The 20,088-nt window shown below is 44.4% G+C and overlaps 1 protein-coding gene across 1 annotated transcript in view; it reads right to left on the bottom strand.

The window, feature by feature from the left end:
* The window catches only part of LOC132782146 (transmembrane protein 184A), a 41,004-nt gene that overhangs the window by 19,161 nt on the left and 1,755 nt on the right, over positions 1-20,088 (bottom strand). The window contains exon 2 of the mRNA XM_060786857.2: positions 18,757-18,792. The gene's annotated coding sequence lies outside the window, so the exon portion shown is untranslated. The remainder of the gene's footprint in view (positions 1-18,756; positions 18,793-20,088) is intronic.

Here is a 20,088-nt window from a genome sequence, read left to right as displayed (position 1 = left end):
AAGAAACCCACAAGAACCTATTATCATATAATTTTCTCCCTTCTTGGAGAAGCACCTCTTAGGCCAGACCTTGCTTTCCTGAAGCCTGCCAACGTATAGTTCCATAACTTCCATAACGCCATAACTTCAAAAGGCTGAAATGCCAAAACTTCTTCCCTAAGTACAATGCCAAGGACCAGATCTCTGTTTTCCATACAGCAGAACCTGACTCCCTGCACAAAATCTAAGACTCCAAAAGCACACTTCTTCCTCTTCCCTTGAGAAAGAAGCCCCAAAGTGACCAGACTGCTCCCATGCTAATCCGCCACTCTCCAAATACACCATCTCTCTCCTTCCCATGGAGCAGAGCATGGTGGGTGAACCCGACTCCGCAGGTCGGTCACACCTTGAGCATTATTAGACTGAGTCTTTATAGGAATATTCTGTTGATGTACTCCCAAAGTTGTAAATTAATGATAGACGTCTTCCATCCTGGATCCATCTGAGTTTCCTGGCCAGATGTTGACTCTTCTTGATTGGTGTTGACAAACACAAGGCTTGTGTTGACTTCCTTCTTAACATAAGGAATGTTGCAAACATTTCCTTTATCACTGTCCCAGTTTTTATCAGGGTTTCTCTTCAGATCTCATTAACAGGTCTTATCCACATTCCAGCAAGCCGGTAGTTAGTCATTGCAGGCCTGGGTGCTATACTGGTGTTTCCAAAATTATTAACTCCATACATCCTTCCATCCCTCCATTCATTCCCACACATCATTATTAAATTCACATTTATCAAATTTGCAAGTTGAATTTCTTATGACAGAATCACTGGATTGTTGTGAGTTTTCCGGGCTGTATGGCCATGTTCCAGAAGCATTCTCTCCTGACGTTTTGCCTCCAACTATGGCAGGCATAATCAGAGGTTGTGAGGTCTGTTGGAAACTAGGGAAATGCGGTTTATATACCTCCCAACAAAGGATACATCCAACCAATAAGGAGCCAGATCTTGAAACTGCTAGGCCTCAGAGGTTGCGAGGTCTGTTGGAAACTAGGAAAATGCGGTTTATATACCTCCCAACAAAGGATTCATCCAACCAGTAAGAGGCCAGACCTTGAAACTGCTAGGCCTCAGAGTTTGTGAGGTCTGTTGGAAACTATGAAAATGGGGTTTATATACCTCCCAACAAAGGATTCCTCCAACCAGTAAGAAGCCAGACCTTGAAACTGCTAGGCCTCAGGGGTTGTGAGGTCTGTTGGAAACTAGGAAAATGGGGTTTATAAACCTCCCAACAATGGATTCCCCCAAGCAGTAAGAAGCCAGACTTTGAAGCTGTGAGGTCATTAAATGTTATTCAAGGTGGCCAATTGAAACATTCACACCTACCTCCTACAGACAAGAGTTCTTTCTCCCACCCTGGACATCATTCCACAGATATATAAACCCCATTTTCCTAGTTTCCAACAGACCTCACAACCTCTGAGGATGCCTGCCATAGATGCAGGTGAAACGTCAGGAGAGAATGCTTCTGGAACACGGCCATACAGCCCGGAAAACTCACAACAACACCACACCGGGACTGTGGCGCAGCTGACTGGAAGTCAGCTGCAATTATTATTATTATTATTATTATTATTATTATTATTAATACCCTGCTACCATCTCCCCATGGAACTCGGTGCGGCTTACATGAGGTCGAGCCCAGAATACAACAGTACAGGCAATAACCACAACAACAATATAAGTCATTAAAATCAAACAAGACAATAAAACAATAACATAAGCATTAACAATAGGACAACACACTTTAAAATCTATGGGTAGGCCAACTTAAGATCACTACTGACCGAAAGATCATGAGTTCTAAACCAGCCCGGGTTGGAGTGAGCTTCCGACCACTGTGTAGCTTGCTGTTGACATTTGCAGCCTGAAAGATAGTTGCATCTGTCAAATAGGAAATTTAGGTGCCGCTTATGCGAGGAGGCTAATTTAACTAATTTACGATGCCATAAAATCTCCAGCAAGCTGCAAAATAATGAGGAAGTACTCCATCAGTGTCAGAAATGGACGGTGAAGCGACAGCTCCCCGGTGGCCAGAATACCCTCATGAAGCTGGAATGTTAAATAGCCTCTGAGTATCTGTCTATATATGTTGTGTGTCTATGGCATTGAATGTTTGCCATGTATATGTGCATTGCAATCCGCCTTGAGTCCGCTGCGGGGTGAGAAGGGTAGAATATAAATATTGTAAATAAGTAAATATATAAACAAAGATCCGCCTAGTCAAAGCCATGGTATTCCCTGTAGTCACCTACGGATGTGAGAGCTGGACCTTAGGGAAGGCTGAGCGAAGGAAGATCGATGCTTTTGAGCTGTGGTGTTGGAGGAAAGTGCTGAGAGTGCCTTGGACTGCGAGAAGATCCAACCAGTCCATCCTCCAGGAAATAAAGCCCGGCTGCTCACTGGAGGGAAGGAGACTAGAGACAAAGTTGAAGTACTTTGGCCACATCATGAGGAGACAGGAAAGCCTAGAGAAGACAATTATGCTGGGGAAAGTGGAAGGCAAAAGGAAGAGGGGCCGACCAAGGGCAAGATGGATGGATGGCATCCTTGAAGTGACTGTACTGACCTTGAAGGAGCTGGGGGTGGTGACGGCTGACAGGGAGCTCTGGCGTGGACTGGTCCATGAGGTCACGAAGAGTCGGAGACGACTGAACGAATGAACAACAACAAATATATAAATAAGAAAGTCTCTGCAAATCTAATAACTCATCAAACCATGCAATGTATAGCAAGTGGCTATGTTCCCCTCTAAAATGAACATTTCTACATAGCTATTCCTTCTTCTTGCCTGGAATTGAGCTCTCCAAAACTAGCTATTTTTCACTCTTGCCTCTTGTCCAGGTTTGCCAGATTTTAGGGCTTGGCTCCAAGTCTCAAGTTGGGGCCAAGCTCTGAAATCTGGCAAAGCTAAAGCCAAGATTCCTCCAAAGACATCAAGCAACAACAGCCCAATTTCAGGCTTCAACATCATTTTTTTCTCTCATCCTATGTGTTGCTCTTCTTTTTCCAAACTAACCAACGAAACAGAGGAATAAAGAAGTACTTGCCTCTCCCATAGGAAGGTTACAATATAAAGAAAATAGATGGCTGTCAAGAGTAGGAATGGGGAGGCAAAGCCAGCATAGCCTGGATATCTTGTTCCCAGCACCAACCTAATAATATACTCATATTTTTAGGGTGAGCACACAGCCTGAGGCCACTGAGCACCAACTTTCCATCTTTAGATGTTCATTCCTTACATATATTCAGTCTATTCTGGGATCTCTCGCTTTCTCTTTTGTTTTGAGGAAAGAAAATAACTAGGTTTCCAATAAAAGCAGCTCTTGCACAGAGTTCACCATTAAGCTGGGTTTGGTGGGAGATTTGGGGACTTAGGTTGCTCACAGGTTGGAAATAACTTGAAAACACACAACAACAAGTATACTACAGCACTAACAATGGGAGAGGGCCCCCTGATCAGAAGTTAGAAAAGATTTCTAGGTTTAGAAGGCATGATCATTCATGTTTGCAGACGACACCAAATTGGGAGGGATAGCCAATAGTCCAGAGGACAGGAGCAGGATTCAAAACGATCTTGACAGATTAGAGAGATGGGCCAAAACTAACAAAATGAAGTTCAACAGTGACAAATGCAAGATACTCCACTTTGGCAGAAAAAACGAAATGCAAAGATACAGAATGGGGGACAATGCCTGGCTCGAGAGCAGTACGTGTGAAAAAGATCTTGGAGTCCTCGTGGACAGCAAGTTAAACATGAGCCAACAATGTGATGTGGCGGCAAAAAAAGCCAATGGGATTTTGGCCTGCATCAATAGGAGCATAGTGTCTAGATCTAGGGAAGTCATGCTCCCCATGCTCTATTCCGCTCTGGTTAGACCACACCTGGAATATTGTGTCCAATTCTGGGCACCACAATTCAAGAGAGATATTGACAAGCTGGAATGTGTCCAGAGGACGGCGACTAAAATGATCAAGGGTCTGGAGAACAAGCCCTATGAGGAGCGGCTTAGGGAACTGGGCATGTTTAGCCTGAAGAAGAGAAGGCTGAGAGGAGATATGATAGCCATGTATAAATATGTGAGAGGAAGCCACAGGGAGGAGGAGGGAGCAAGCTTGTTTTCTGCTTCCCTGGAGACTAGGACGCAATGGAACAATGGCTTCAAACTACAAGAGAGGAGATTCCATCTGAACATGAGGACGAACTTCCTGACTGTGAGAGCCGTTCAGCAGTGGAACTCTCTGCCCCGGAGTGTGGTGGAGGCTCCTTCTTTGGAAGCTTTTAAGCAGAGGCTGGATGGCCATTTGTCAGGGGTGCTTTGAATGCAATATTCCTGCTTCTTGGCAGGGGGTTGGACTGGATGGCCCATGAGGTCTTTTCCAACTCTTTGATTCTATGATTCTATGATTCTATGAGTTCACCATTAAGCTGGGTTTGGATGGGAGATTTGGGGAGCTGTAGCCCCTAAACGTGAAACTGCATTTGTTATTAAATCCTTCGAGAGAGAGAAATATATTCAAAGTAATAGAATTGACTTAGGTTGCCCACAGGTTGGAAATAACTTGAAAGCACACAACAAGTATACTACAGCACTAACAATGGGAGAGAGTCCCCTGATCAGAAATTAGAAAGGTTTTCTGCTGACATTAAGTCCAGTTGTGTCCAACTCTGGGGACTGTTGCTCATCTCCATTTCTAAGCTGAAGAGCTGGCGTTGTCCTTAGACTCCTCCAAGGTCATGTGGCCGGCATGACTGCATGGAGTGCCATTATTTTCCTGTCAGAAGATACTACTTACATTTGCAACTATTTACATATTGATCTACTATTTACATATTGATCTATGTACATACTATTTACATATTGATCTACTTACATTTGCAAGGTTTTGAACTAGGTTGGCAGAAGCTGGGGCTAACAGCAGGAGCTCACCCCAGATTCATACTTGCAACCTTTCTGTCAGCAAGTTAAGCAGCTCAGTGCTTTAATCCACTGTGCCACCGGGGGCTCCAGAAGTTAGAAAAGCTCATTTTTGAACTATAATCTCCCCAATTTTTTGTGTGTGTCAGGAGCGACTTGAGAAACTACAAGTCGTTTCTGGTGTGAAAGAATTGACCGTCTGCAAGGACGCTGCCCAATGTTTTGTGTGTGTCAGGAGCAACTTGAGAAACTGCAAGTCATTTCTGGTGTGAAAGAACTGACCGTTTGCAAGGACGTTGCCCAATTTTTTTGTGCGTCTCAGGAGCAACTTGAGAAACTGTAAGTCGTTTCTGGTGTGAAAGAATTAACCATCTGCAAGGACGTTGCCCAATTTTTTTGTATGTGTCAGGAACGACTTGAGAAACTGCAAGTCGTTTCTGGTGTGAAAGAATTGACCATCTGCAAGGACGTTGCCCAATTTTTTATGTGTGTCAGGAGCGACTTGAGAAACTGCAAGTCGTTTCTGGTGTGAAAGAATTGACCGTCTGCAAGGACGTTGCCCATTTTTTTGTGTGTATCCGGAGCAACTTGAGAAACTGTAAGTCGTTTCTGGTGTGAAAGAATTAACCATCTGCAAGGACGTTGCCCAATTTTTTTGTATGTGTCAGGAACGACTTGAGAAACTGCAAGTCGTTTCTGGTGTGAAAGAATTGACCATCTGCAAGGACGTTGCCCAATTTTTTGTGTGTGTCCGGAGCGACTTGAGAAACTGCAAGTCGTTACTGGTGTGAAAGAATTGACCGTCTGCTTGGACGTTGCCCAATTTTTCATTTGTGTCAGGAGCGACTTGAGAAACTGCAAGTCGTTTCTGGTGTGAAAGAATTGACCATCTGCAAGGACATTGCCTAGAGGACGGCTGGATGTTTTATCATCCTGTGGGAGGCTTCTCTCATGTACTTGCATGGGAAGCTGGAGCTGACATTCAGGAGCTCATCCCACTCTAGATTCAAACCACTGACCTTTTGGTCAGCAGTCCTGCCGGCACAAGGGTTTAACCCATTGTGCCACAGCCGGCTCCTAATCCCCAAATCCTCTGACAATATATCCAGATTCTAAGAACTGGATTCCCCACAAATGGAAGGAACTTTTCAAAGCACTGAAGTTATAACTGGGCACCTTTGAGCAAAAGAAGAAAGTTGCCTGATGACAATGTATTGTCGAAGGCTTTCGTGGCCGGAATTGCTAGGTTGTTGTAAGTTTTGCGGGCTGTATGGCCACGTTCCGGAAGCATTCTCTCCTGACGTTTCACCCGCATCTATGGCAGGCATCCTCAGGGGTTGTGAGGTTTGTTGGAAACTAGGAAAATAAGATTTATATATCTGTGGAATGATGTTCAGGGTGGGAGAAAAAACTCTTGTCTGTTTGTGTCAAGTGTGAATGTTGCTATTGGCCGGCTTGATTAGCATTTAATGGCCCAGAAGTTTCAAAGTCTGGCTTCTTACTGCCTGGGAGAATCCTTTGTTGAGAGGTGATTAGTTGTCCCTGGTTGTTTTTTGTCTGGAGTTCCCCTGTGTTTGAGTGTTGTGCATTATTTACTGTTATGATTTTAGAGGGTTTTTTTTAAAATATGAATTGCCTAATGACAATTCATTTAAAAAGCAACTCATCTCACTAATTAGCTGCTTAAAGATGGCAGCCCTAACAATAATGAAAGCATCCGACCTTTAAAAAATATAGTCAGTTCATTAGCTGATTACTCAGGTCTCCTTGCAATCCTTAACTCATTTAATCAAGGCTGATATTTAGTAGAGTTTATCCATCATTACACCCTCAATCCAAATTCATAAAAGAAAGCATTGGGTCATAAGCAAAAGCTACTGCTTGTGCTCTGAAGAAAAAGCTCATTTTAATACACTCCCAACACATTTTAGGTCACACATTTTAACCTTTTGCAGCATTAATGAAAGTTTGCCATCGTATGACAATGGATGGGTCTTTCATTCACCAGTTAAAGCAGGTATGGGCAAACTTGTTGTTGTTGTTGTTCATTCGTTCAGTCGTCTCCGACTTCGTGACCTCATGGACCAGCCCACGCCAGAGCTCCCTGTCGGCCAAAGTATTTCAAGTTTGTCTCTAGCATCCTTCCCTCCAGTGAGCAGTCGGGCTTTATTTCCTGGAGGATGGACTGGTTGGATCTTCTCGCAGTCCAAGGCACTCTCAGCACTTTCCTCCAGCACCACAGTTCAAAAGCATCGATCTTCCTTCGCTCAGCCTTCCCTAAGGTCCAGCTCTCACATCCGTAGGTGACTACAGGGAATACCATGGCTTTGACTAGGCAATGGATCTTTGTTGCCAGTCTGATGTCTCTACTCTTTACTATTTTATCGAGATTGGACATTGCTCTCCTCCCAAGAAGGAAGCGTCTTCTGATTTCCTGGCCACAGTCTGCATCTGCAGTCATCTTTGCGCCTAGAAATACAAAGTCTGTCACGGCCTCCACATTTTCTCCCTCTATTTTCCAGTTGTCAATCATTCTTGTTGCCATAATCTTGGCTTTTTTGACGTTTAGCTGCAACCCAGCTTTTGCGCTTTCTTCTTTCACCTTGATTAGAAGGCTCCTCAGCTCCTCCTCACTTTCGGCCATCAGAGTGACTAAGATGGCAAAAATTATTAAGAAGGAAAGAGTCACCATCTAGGAGAGGATGCAGCGGTTTGCTTTTGACTAAGCCCACTACAGAAAAAAACTCGAATTTTTATATAAAACCAACAGCGCAGAAAATCCCAGTGGTCCACTTCATAAGATAATTGCACAAGGGCAAGTACACAGATTATTAATGACTTAGAGGAAGGGTTAAAAGGCATGATCATCAAGTTTGCAGATGGCACCAAATTGGGAGGGAGAGCCAATACTCCAGAAGACAGGAGCAGGATTCAAAATGATCTTGACAGATTAGAGAGATGGGCCAAAACTAACAAAATGAAGTTCAACAGGGACAAATGCAAGATACTCCACTTAGGCAGGAAAAACAAAATGCAAAGATACAGAATGGGGGACAATGCCTGGCTCGAGAGCAGGACGTGTGAAAAAGATCTTCGCGAGACCAGTCACTCTTGTTGCAACAGTGTAGTAATGAGGCCCTGCACCATATTTTAGTTCTTGTGGACCACTGGTGGTCCATAGACCACAAGTTGTGAACCACTGCTTTAAGGGAAGGAGGAAGAGAAGGAGGAACGCAGTGCTAGTGGATAGGGAGTCTACTTAAGTCATAGAATCATAGAATCAAAGAGTTGGAAGAGACCTCATGGGCCATCCAGTCCAACCCCCTGCCAAGAAACAGGAATATTGCATTCAAAGCACCCCTGACAGATGGCCATCCAGCCCCTGTTTAAAAGCTTCCAAAGAAGGAGCCTCCACCACACTCCGGGGCAGAGAGTTCCACTGCTGAACGGCTCTCACAGTCAGGAAGTTCTTCTTCATGTTCAGATGGAATCTCCTCTCTTGTAGTTTGAAGCCATTGTTCTGCGTCCTAGTCTCCATTTCCTAGTCTCCGCATCCAAGTGATCCATTTCCATATAAAACTAATGACCCTTTTCTCAGTTCCTTTCAGATTAGCATATTTCCAGCGTCAGTTTGGCAAAAAAGATCCAGTACTAAGGCTCTATGGACTATTAAAGGGTTATTAACCATGAGAAAATAAACACCTCATCCACATAATAGGTATTGCAAGTATTGCTGTCTATTCCAAAGTTATGGTGAATACCAAGGGCATGTTCACACTACAAGCAACGTTTGTGAAACCGTCCTTGGAGCTAGCTGTTCCACTTTCTGAGTGAGGCTGAGGGAAGCAACCTGGTTGAATGCAGTTCCGTAGAGCTTTGTTTACTGTTGTGTGCCTTCAGGTCATTTCTGACCTATGGCAATTGTAAAGCAACTCTTTCATGGAGTTTTCTAAACAAGATTGTTTCAGAGGGGGTTCTGCAATTGAGGCTGAGAGAGCATAGCTTGCCTGAGGGTTTCCATAACCAAGTGGCCCTCATCTCCAGAGTTGGAACCCACTGCTTCAAACACAACAGCAGGTTTATTTCACACTCTCAAAAGGAAACACATTGCATAGAAAAATAAAACATTGAGACATGAGTGAGAGACATAAGGGTTACCAAATCTGGTCTTCTCCAGAGAATTTCAGTACCAAAACCTTAGAATTGGGACATCCCTTCTGAGTTTGTGTGGACTGATGATCTTCCAAGAATGGTATTACAAAGGTTGCCTTGTGAAGTTGTGATAAATTAAGCATCAGCTACAGAACGACAGAATACACAATTTGAATCAGAACCAGCAAGGCTTAACAAATGACGGAGATATATACTTTTCTTCCCCCCTCACTCTGGATATTGTAAATCTCTATGTGGCCCAGGATGAGACTATCTAGCAGAGTGTATCTCCATGTATGAGCCAGCCACGGCTCTGAGATCCACCTTCTCAGTGGGGACCCCAAACTCAGAAACTGCCTTCCGATAAGTGTTTAAAGGATTGGAAAACAATCGTGAAAAAGAAGAGAAGGCTGAGAGGGGATATGATAGCCATGTATAAATATGTGAGAGGAAGCCACAGGGAGGAGGGAGCAAGCTTGTTTTCTGCATCCTTGGAGACTAGGACGCGGAACAATGGCTTTAAAGTACAAGAGAGGAGATTCCATCTGAACATGAGGAAGAACTTCCTGACTGTGAGAGCCGTTCAGCAGTGGAACTCTCTGCCCCGGAGTGTGGTGGAGGCTCCTTCTTTGGAAGCTTTTAAACAGAGGCTGGATGGCCATCTGTCAGGGGTGATTTGAATGCAATATTCCTGCTTCTTGGCAGAATGGGGTTGGACTGGATGGCCCATGAGGTCTCTTCCAACTCTAGGATTCTATGATTCTATGATTCTATGACTGTCTCTGCCAAATTGGAAGAGTTGAAAGATATGCAATTTGTTGTGCTATGAATTGTGGATTTCACTGTGATTTCACATTACCTGCTTATCTCTCCCTAACTTTCATTATCTGGATCTATGTGGCTTCCACAAGAGCAAGCTTAATCTCTAGTCCAGTGGTTCCCAACCGTGTGGTCTGCAAGAAGTGGTCGGGGTTTAGCACAGCTGGTAAATCACCAGCAAGGATAAGATATACCAACCAAAAGGTTGTCAGTTCAAAGCCCCAGGTCAGTGTGAGCTGCCGACTGTCAAGCTCAGCTCACTGTTGACCTAAGCAGTTCGAAAACAGCTTGAGCTGTAATTAGCGAAATTAGGTACCGCTTAAATAAGCGGGGGACACCATAAAAAAGATCAGAAAATGTCAGGTGACCAAAAAGGAAGGAGGAAGTCCTGAAGGCTTGTCATTATAGAGGATGGAGCGACAGCACCCCCTGTGGCTGGATTTGAGCACAACCATCCAGGGGCCAAAAAGCTGGATGTTGACATCGACACAATATACCTCCTTTCTGTTCTGTCTGTCTCTGTATTGTCTATCCACAACAGCATTCAATGTTTTCTGTGCATGTGTGCTGTGGTCCACCCTGAGTCCCTTTGGGGAGATAGGGCGGAATATAAATAAAGTGTTACTGGTCTCGCAAAACCCTCTTATATTGCCAAGGCTTAAATATGGGTTTCTTTGGGTAAGCAGATGGTGTTGTGCCTCAGCTAGGTTTCAACTTGCTCGAGCACTCACCAGGAAGCCAAATAAAGAAAGAAACAGTTTATTTATTTTATTTTATTTTATTTTATTTATTATTCAGACTTATATGCCGCCACTCCCCTGGGGCTCGGAGTGGCTTACAAGAACAGGCTAAAATCTAACAATTTAAAAACAGCAATATCAAAGGTCAAAGGCTTGAAAAAGCACACACAGTAAAAGAGTAAAAAATCCAAATAGGTAGAATAAAAGGAGTCTCAAAAACCAGATATAAGTCTCCAATGCAAAGGTTAAAGCATGAACATAAATCCAAGGAGTATGGTGAAATCATGAGCTTGAATAATCCAAAGACAGGGAATAAAGCATCAACTTGAGTAATCCAAGAATCAAAGAACAATACATGAGCTTGAGTTCACGGTAAAATCCCCAAGACTTAAAGCCAAATTTGACCAGGACGTGGCTTGAAGCGACAGCCAAGAGTTCCTTACTCTATCTGCTACGTTGCTTCATATGAAAACCAAAAGCTATTATTTCCCTAATTAAGGACAGCAAAGCATGAAAGCATTCCTTCAACCTTCAGTAGTCCCTCTCGCTCTCACTTTCCCATGGCCTGGCTTGCACCTGGAATTCTTCCCCCACAGAAATAGCATTGATTCCCTATCTAACCTCCCTTCCTGCCTGTCAGCTTCTAAAATAGTTTCATTTTCACACAATCACCCCAATCCCCCTCTGTCTGAGCATCTCCAGACCCCTCATCATCATCATCCTCAGCTGGCTGAACTACAACAAACTCCTCATTCTCATCCAGCTGAGCTATGATAGATGATGACTACTGGATGGCACATGTTCTGTATCAGAAACTAGAGCTGATGTGGTCTATCCAATACAATTTTCTGAATTAGCACCCCAAATAACCAAACTGGATCTAAAGTTGATCAAAAACTGATTTGTAACCCTTTTGGTACTAATGTTGGAGCTATTTGCATCACTATCCAAACAACAAACAGCATCCTATGTTGAGCACTCAACAGCCTGCGGCTTTCTGAAATATATTTTCACAATCCCCAAGGGTGAAAAAGGAAACTTCTGGGCTGGAGGGAAAACACCCAGAAACATTCATTCCAAGGTACAAAAACTGGCTCAGCAGGAAGGAGTTCCCCAGCATGCTGCCTCCGCTATTTCAAGCAGTCTGAACTATTGAACATCCAATTGAGATGAATGCCACTATCCACTACTGAAACAGAGCCAACAGAAATCTGGACTCACAAAGCAGAGCACCTTTTCCATCCGTGTGCTTGCCACTCATGAGATTGCCATGTAGCAGCAAAGCATCCCCTTTCACCTACTTGCTCACCAAATCGCTAGTAAATAAGGAACACGTGCTGCCAGAGGCACACCCAAAGCCTTGTTTGCTCTGATCTGAAACAGAATGAGAGGCAAGGAACTCTGAGCATGTCGAGCTTACTTACTTACTCAGGCAACCCCTCGTAGCTCGAGGATGATTGTCTTCCAGATGTGGTGTCTCGGCGGTGGGTCCGTAGGTGGCTGTGGAGCCCTATTCGCATCTCCTCCCGCAGTGAGGACATCAGTTTCCAGATGGAAGGTGGCCCCAGTCAAGGATGGCTCGATGTGCCTTCCTCTTGGCCTGTTTCTCCCTCCGTTTTTGCCACTTTGAATTCTGCAGCACTGCTGGTCACAGCTGACCTCCAGTTAGAGTGCTCAAGGGCCAAGGCTTCCCAGTTCTTGTTGTCTATGCCACAATTTTTAAGGCTGGCTTTAAGCCCATCTTTAAATCTCTTTTCCTGTTCACCAACATTGCATATCCCATTCTTGAGTTCAGAGTGGAGTAGCTGCTTTGGGAGATGGAGATCGGGCATTCGGACAATGTGACCAGTCCAATGGAGTTGAGGGCAGAGGACCATCGCTTCAATGCTGGTGGTCTTTGCTTCTTCCATCACGCTGACGTTTGTCCGCCTGTCTTCCCAAGAGATTTGCAGGATTTTTTTGGAGGCAGCGCTGATGGAATCGTTCCAGGATTTGAGTGTGACGTCTGTAGACAGTCCACATTTCACAGACGTATAGCAGGGTTGGGAGGACAATGGCTTTATAAACAAGCACCATGGTCTCCCTATGGATGTCTATGCTAGACAGGTTGGCTCATACCAGTACATCTTCTCTCTCACACACTCATTCTCTCTTTTTCTAGATACAAAATGGGTGACAATACCTGGCTCGAGAGTAGAACGTGTGAAAAAGATCTTGGAGTCCTTGAAGACAGCAAGTTAAACATGAGCCAACAATGTGATGTGGCGGCAAAAAAAGCCAATGGGATTTTGGTCTGCATTAATAGGAGCCTAGTGTCTAGGTCCAGGGAAGTCATGCTACCCCTCTATTCTGCTTTGGTTTAGACCACACCTGGAATATTGTGTCCAATTCTGGGCACCACAATTTAAGAGAGATATTAATAAGCTGGAATGTGTCCAGAGGAGGGTGACTAAAATGATCAAGGGTCTGGAAAACAAGCCCCATGAGGAGCGGCTTAAGGAGCTGGGCATGTTTAGCCTGAAGAAGAGAAGGCTGAGAGGAGATATGATAGCCATGTATAAATATGTGAGAGGAAGCCACAGGGAGGAGGGAGCAAGCTTGTTTACTGCTTCCGTGGAGACTAGGACAAGGAACAATGGCTTCAAACTACAAGAAAGGAGATTCCATCTGAACATGAGGAAGAACTTCCTGACTGTGAGAGCCGTTCAGCAGTGGAACTCTCTGCCCCGGAGTGTGGTGGAGGCTCCTTCTTTGGAAGCCTTTAAACAAGGGCTGGATGGCCATCTGTCAGGGGTGATTTGAATGCAATATTCCTGCTTCTTGGCAGAATGGGGTTGGACTGGATGGCCCATGAGGTCTCTTCCAACTCTTTGATTCTTTGATTCTATGATTCTCCTCCTGCTCTTCTCTCTCTCAAGTGATGCAACTGAATAGCGAATTCCCAAATGTGTTTATTCAGAAGTAAATTCTTTCAGTTTTCAGGAAACACACTTAGACTGATAGGCCTTTAAGGCACAGGTTATTTTCTTTTGATTCCTCTCTGCTGATTCTCAAAGCACCTTCCGCATCCCTTCTGATTCGAACAACATTGACTTTGTTCTCCAGGGAATAAAGGCATTTGCCTGCCTTATTTAATTCAAGAGAATCTGTATCCTTTATTGGAGAGCATCTCAAAATAGCACCTGCCTCTAGATAACATACCCTTCATTTGAAGCTCATCGGTGAATTAATCAGTTACAAGGAGGGCGGTTAACATGTATTTATTTAATGAGTTTCTCTTCTACTTCAGTGTGGCTTCTCTGTGCAAAAGATATTATTAAGGCTGGCATTTCCAGACGCATGGAACATCATGTAAATGAGCACTTTGCATACCTGAATGATATTTGTGCTCAGGCAGATCCGCATGAAACAGGCTCCTGTGTTCGTTCCCTAAGAGGAGGATTCTGCAAGTTCGAAATGATTTCTTTATTGGGTTGTTGTAGGTTTTTCCAGGCTATATGGCCATGTTCTGGAGGCAATTTTTCTCCTGACGTTTCGCCTGCATCTATGGCAAGCATCCTCAGAGGTAGTGAGGTCTGCTAGAAGTAGGAAAAATGGGTTTATATATCTGTGGAATGACCAGGGTGGGACAAATGACTTTTGTCTGCTGGGGCTACCTGTGGATGTTTCAGCTGATCACCTTGATTAGCATTCAATGGCTTGGGAGTGCCTGGGGGGAATCTTTTGTTGAGAGTGATTTTATGTGCCTGTTTGTTTCCTCTCTCTTGTTTTGCTGTTGTAATTTTTGAGTTTTTTAATGACTGGGGTGGGGCAAAGAGCTCTCTGCTGAAGCTAGGTGTGAATGTTTCAGCTGATCACCTTCATTAGCATTTGAAGGCCTGGCTGAGCCTGGGAAAATGTTCTGTTGAGAGGTGTTAAGATGTGCCTGGTTGTTTCCTCTCTGTTGTTTTGCTGTTGTAATTTTTGAGTTTTTTAATACTGGTAGCCAGATTTTGTTCATTTTCATGGTTTCTTCCTTTCTGTTGAAATTGTCCACATGCTTGTGGATTTCAGTGGCTTCTCTGTGTAGTCTGACATGGTGGTTGTGAGAGTGGTCTAGCACTTCTGTGTTCTCAAATAATATGCTGTGTCCAGGCTGGTTCATCAGGTGCTCTGCTATGGCTGATTTCTCTGGTTGAAGAAGTCTGCAGTGCCTTTCATGTTCCTTGATGCGTGTCTGGGCGCTGCATTTGGTGGTCTCTATGTAGACTTGTCCACAGCTGCATGGTACAGGGTAGACTCCTGCAGAGGTGAGAGGATCCCTCTTGTCCTTTGCTGAACGTAGCATTTGTTGGATTTTCTTGGTGGGTTTGTAGATTGTTTGTATGTTGTGTTTCCTCATCAGCTTCCCTATGCGGTCAGTGGTTCCCTTGATGTATGGCAGGAACACTTTTCCTCTGGGTGGATCGTTGTCTTGACTCTCGTGGCCTGTTCTTGGTCTTGCAGCTCTTCTGATGTCTGAGGTGGAGTCTCCATTGGCCTGGAGAGCCCAGTTGAGGTGGTTCAGTTCATCTTGGAGAAGGTGTGGTTCGCAGATTCTTTTTGCACGGTCTGCCAAGGCTTTAATTGTGCTTTCTTTATTCATAGCTCTGGAAATGAGGATCAAGCTATACAGCGGGATGGGGATCACGTGGCCCTTCAGATTACATTTCCCATGATTCCTGTTTAAAGGGATGTGTTTACTCTCTAGAACAGTGGTGTCAAACTTGTGCCCCCCCCCCCCAGGTGTTTTGAACATCAGCTCCCAGAATTCCTAGCCATTGGACAAACTTTAGGCCCGAACAGCTGAAGGACAACAAATCCGACACCTCTGCTCTAGAATGAATGCAGTTTGACACCACTTTTACTGCCATGGCTCATAGAATCAAAGAGTTGGAAGAGACCTCATGGGCCATCCAGTCCAACCCCCTGCCAAATAGCAGGAATATTGCGTTCAAATCACCCCTGACAGATGGCCATCCAGCCTCTGTTTAAAAGCTTCCAAAGAAGGAGCCTCCACCACACTCCGGGGCAGAGAGTTCCACTGCTGAACGGCTCTCACAGTCAGGAAGTTCTTCCTCGTGTTCAGATGGAATCTCCTCTCTTGTAGTTTGAAGCCATTGTTCCGCGTCCTAGTCTCCAAGGAAGCAGAAAACAAGCTTGCTCCCTCCTCCCTGTGGCTTCCTCTCACATATTTATACATGGCTATCATATCTCCTCTCAGCCTTCTCTTCTTCAGGCTAAACATGCCCAGCTCCTTAAGCCGCTCCTCATAGGGCTTGTTCTCCAGACCCTTTATCATTTTAGTCGCTCTCCTCTGGACACATTCCAGCTTGTCAATATCTCTCTTGAATTGTGGTGCCCAGAATTGGAATTCTATTGAACTGAGTTGTAGTTTATTGAGGCACCACTTACTTAGGCAATCTCTCATAGCCCAAGGATGATGGGCCTCCAAGTGTAGTGTCTTGTCAGCGGGACAGTAAAGTGGCTGTAGAGCCCTATTCTTGATCCGCATGTTCTCCTGCAGTGAGGACATCAGTTTCCAGATGGAAGGCAACCCGGTCAGGATTGGCTTGATGCACCTTCCTCTTGGTACATTTCTCCCTTTCACCCTCCCTTCGTGCCTCTTCAAATTCAGCAGCACTGCTGGCCACAGCTGACCTCCAGTCAGAGTGCTCAAGGGCCAGGGCTTCCCAGCTCTCAGTGTCTATGACACTGTTTTTAAGGTTGGCTTTAAGCACATCTTTTAATCTCTTTTCCTGTCCACCAACATTATGTTTTCCATTCTTGAGTTGGGAGTAGAGTAGCGGTTTTGGGAGATAGTGATCGGACATTCAGACAATGTGGCCAGTCCAGCAGAGCTGATGGCATAGGAGCATCACTTCAATGCTGGTGGTCTTTGCTTCTTCCAGCACACTGACATTTGTCCGCCTGTCTTCCCAAGAGATTTGCAGGATTTTTTGGAGGCAACACTGATGGAATTGTTCTAGGAGTTGAGTGTGACGTCTGTAGACAGTCCACGTTTCAAAGCGTTTAGCAGCTTTTGGAAGACAATAGCTTTGTAAACAAGCACCTTGGTCTCCCTATGGATGTTCCAGTCTCCCTACAGATGCCATCCAGTCCAACTCTATTTTGCCATGTAAATTATTCAACCACAAATGGCCTTTTAACTGTAAATCTTATACATATATCTACTCATTGGAAGTTCTGCTGATTGAACTGTGCCAGCTCTTGGAACAGACATAGAGTTCAGAAGTACCTAAATATTTGCTTTGGACCTTTAATATCCCAGGCTCAATTCTAAGAGGATCCAGGCAGATTATCTAAACTTCGTTCTGAAATTCTGAATTACCAAGCAGTATGGACAATCTTTAGGTAGATGACCAAAGGACTGGATTCCATATATAACAGCTTCCTATATGCTAAGGCAGAAAAAAATGAAATGCAATTATACAGAATGGATTAAAAAGATCTGGGAGTCCTTGTGGGGAACAAGTTAAACATGAGCCAACAATGTCATGCAGCGGCAAAAAAAGCCAATGGGATTTTGACCTGCAGAAATAGGAGTAAAATGTCTAGATCCAGGTAAGCCATGCTCCCCTTCTCTTGGTCAGACCACACCTGGAATCACATTGTGCCCAATTCTGGGCACCACAATAGAAAGGAGATGTTGACTCAAAGCTGGAATGTGTCCAGAGGAAGGCAACTCAAAGGATCCAGGATCTGGAGAACAAGTCCTCTGAGAAGTGGCTTAAAGAGCTGGGCATGTTTAGCTTTCAGAAGAGAAGGCTGAGAGGAGACATGATAGTGAAGTCACAGGGAGGAGGGAGCAGGCTTGTTTTCTGCTGCCCTGGAGACTAGGACACAGTGGAACAATGGCTTCAAACTACAGGAAAAGAGATTCTACCTGAACATTAGGAAGACGGTTCTGGCCCAAGTTACCTATCCGAACGTATCTCTGCCTATCAGCCCGCCAGGACCCTAAGATCTTCTGGGGAGGCCCTGCTCTCTATCCCGCCTGCTTCACAGGTGCGGCTGGTGGGGACGAGAGACAGGGCCTTTTCTGTGGTGGCCCCCCGGCTGTGGAACACCCTTCCTATGGAGGTAAGATCAGCCCCCTTGCTAATGGTGTTCCGAAGAAGATTAAAAACTTGGATGTTCGAACGGGCATTTGGTTAAACAGTGCAATGAATGTGATGATTACAGGAATGGAAATTTGGACGACGGATTGGATCACGACTCCAGTTATGAGACGTATTGTGCTGTCTATGGTTGTGTCAATATTGTATATTATGCTTTTATGGTTTTAAATTGTATATCATTGATTGTTTTTTATCCTTGTTGTAAACCGCGTTGAGTCGCCTGTTGGGCTGAGAAACTGCGGTATACAAGTAAAGTAAATAAATAAAATAAATAAATAAACTTCCTAACTGTGTGAGAGAGTTGTTCAGCAGTGGAACTCTCTCTCTCTGCCTTGGAGTGTGGTGGAGGCTCCTTCTTTGGAGCCTTTTAAACAGAGGCTGGATGGCCATCTATAGGGGGTGCTTTACATGAGATTTTCCTGTTTCTTGGCAAAATGGGGTTGGACTGGATGGCCCATGAGGTCTCTTCCAACTCTATGATTCTATAAGTACTGAACAGCAGCCACACATTTTTAACTCAAGGCCAACTCACTGAAGAATGTATGGCCTAAATTCTAGTGGTAGTCTTGACCCTAAATCAGGCTTGGACAACCTGAGGTCCTCCAGCTGTTTTGGCTGCCAACTCCCAGAATTCCTGGCCATTGAACAAGTTGGCTAGAGTTTCTGGAAGTTGGAGGCCAAAACATCTGGAGGGCCACAGGTTGTACAGTCCTCAAATCAATGATGTTTTCCTACATGTTGATCCAACAATTGAGTTATAAGGACTAATCAACAGAATCCAAAATGTAATGTGTTGGCTTTAATATTTCAAAAAGCTAGTTCTCACTGGCAACCCAGAAGGGTTAAAATGCAGCAAACATATTAAACCCATCAAACCACCAGAACAGTGAAACTGTGGCACTCATAAGATAAAATTAATATGCTTACCTTTCCTGAGCCCCGGGTTCTGCTCACATTACAAACCTAAAAAGATAATAAGAGCAGCTTTTATGTTTTGTTTGCATAGTGCACTCCCTCCTTGACTTCTCCAAAATAGATTAAAACTAGGCACTTATGCAATGATTTAAATAAACACACACACATGCATAGAAACACAAACACATAAAAACACACACTCGAAAACTCCCTAAGCTGAGGCATCTAAAAGTTGGTTCTTTCGGGAGAATATCTGTTATAAGATGTTAAAAACACACACAAGGATTTTCTGGGCATCTAGGAAGTCAAACCCATCTTCTCTGAGGTGGACAGAGAAAGGCATTGGGGACAACAAAGAGGTAGGGCTCCATGGGAGTGAAAAAATAGGGTGCTCGGAAACATTGCTTTTGGGGACTATTAAGTTCCCAAACATACATTCTGCATTATGTCTCAATCAAAGAGATAAAAGAAAGAAGGAGAAAGAAGAAGAGGGGGAAGAAGAAGAGGAAGAAGAACTAACAGGAGTAGGAGTAGGTGTTCCAACATCACCCTAACCAAAATGAAGACACATCCCCAGCTCTGTCTGGAAGGAACACTCAAGTTTCTAAGCAGAGCTACTGTTTCTCAAACTGAGGGTTGGGACCCCTAGGGGGTGGTCGCTAGGGGGTTTCAGAGGGGTCACCAAAGACCACCAGAAAACATATATTTTTGATGGTCTTAGGAACCCCTTTGACAGAGAAGGCTGAAGATTATTTATTTACTTACTATACTTGTATACCGCCTTTCTCAGCCTTATCGGCGACTCAAGGCGGTTTACAACAACTCAGTACACAGAACAACAAAATACAAATTAAATATTAAAACAGTATAAAACCACAAAAGAAGTAATCAAAACAATAAAAACCAAATATATATATATCCAGAATGAGATGCTAGCGTCGGAAGAGACCCATGGATCATCCAGTCCAACCCCCTGCAAGGGAGGAAAACACAATCAAAGCACTCCCAACAGATGGCCATCCAGCTTTTGCTTAAAGACCTCCATAAGAGGAGATAAGCCAGGCATGGGCCAATCTCTTTGCCTATCCTTCTCTTCTTTTTTGGAAACAGATGGTGAATCCTCCCACCAAAAGCCCTCCTCTGCTGTGATTGGCTGGCTTCGCAGCCAAGTGGAGGGCTGTTTCTGAGACTCCAAGTGGGGAGGGGAGAGCAGGCATGCTCAGTGCTTGGCAGTGTAATGTACATGCGTGGGTGAGGGAGAGTATGTGAAGCTGGAGGGAGGCTCATGCCAGTGAGTGTCTTCAAGGCATGGGTGTCCTGAGTCGGCAGTTTGGCCAAATTCTA

Source organism: Anolis sagrei, chromosome Y, assembly GCF_037176765.1.
Source record: "Anolis sagrei isolate rAnoSag1 chromosome Y, rAnoSag1.mat, whole genome shotgun sequence".
Lineage (NCBI taxonomy): Eukaryota > Metazoa > Chordata > Lepidosauria > Squamata > Dactyloidae > Anolis > Anolis sagrei.
This window is presented reverse-complemented; position numbering and strand designations above follow the sequence as displayed.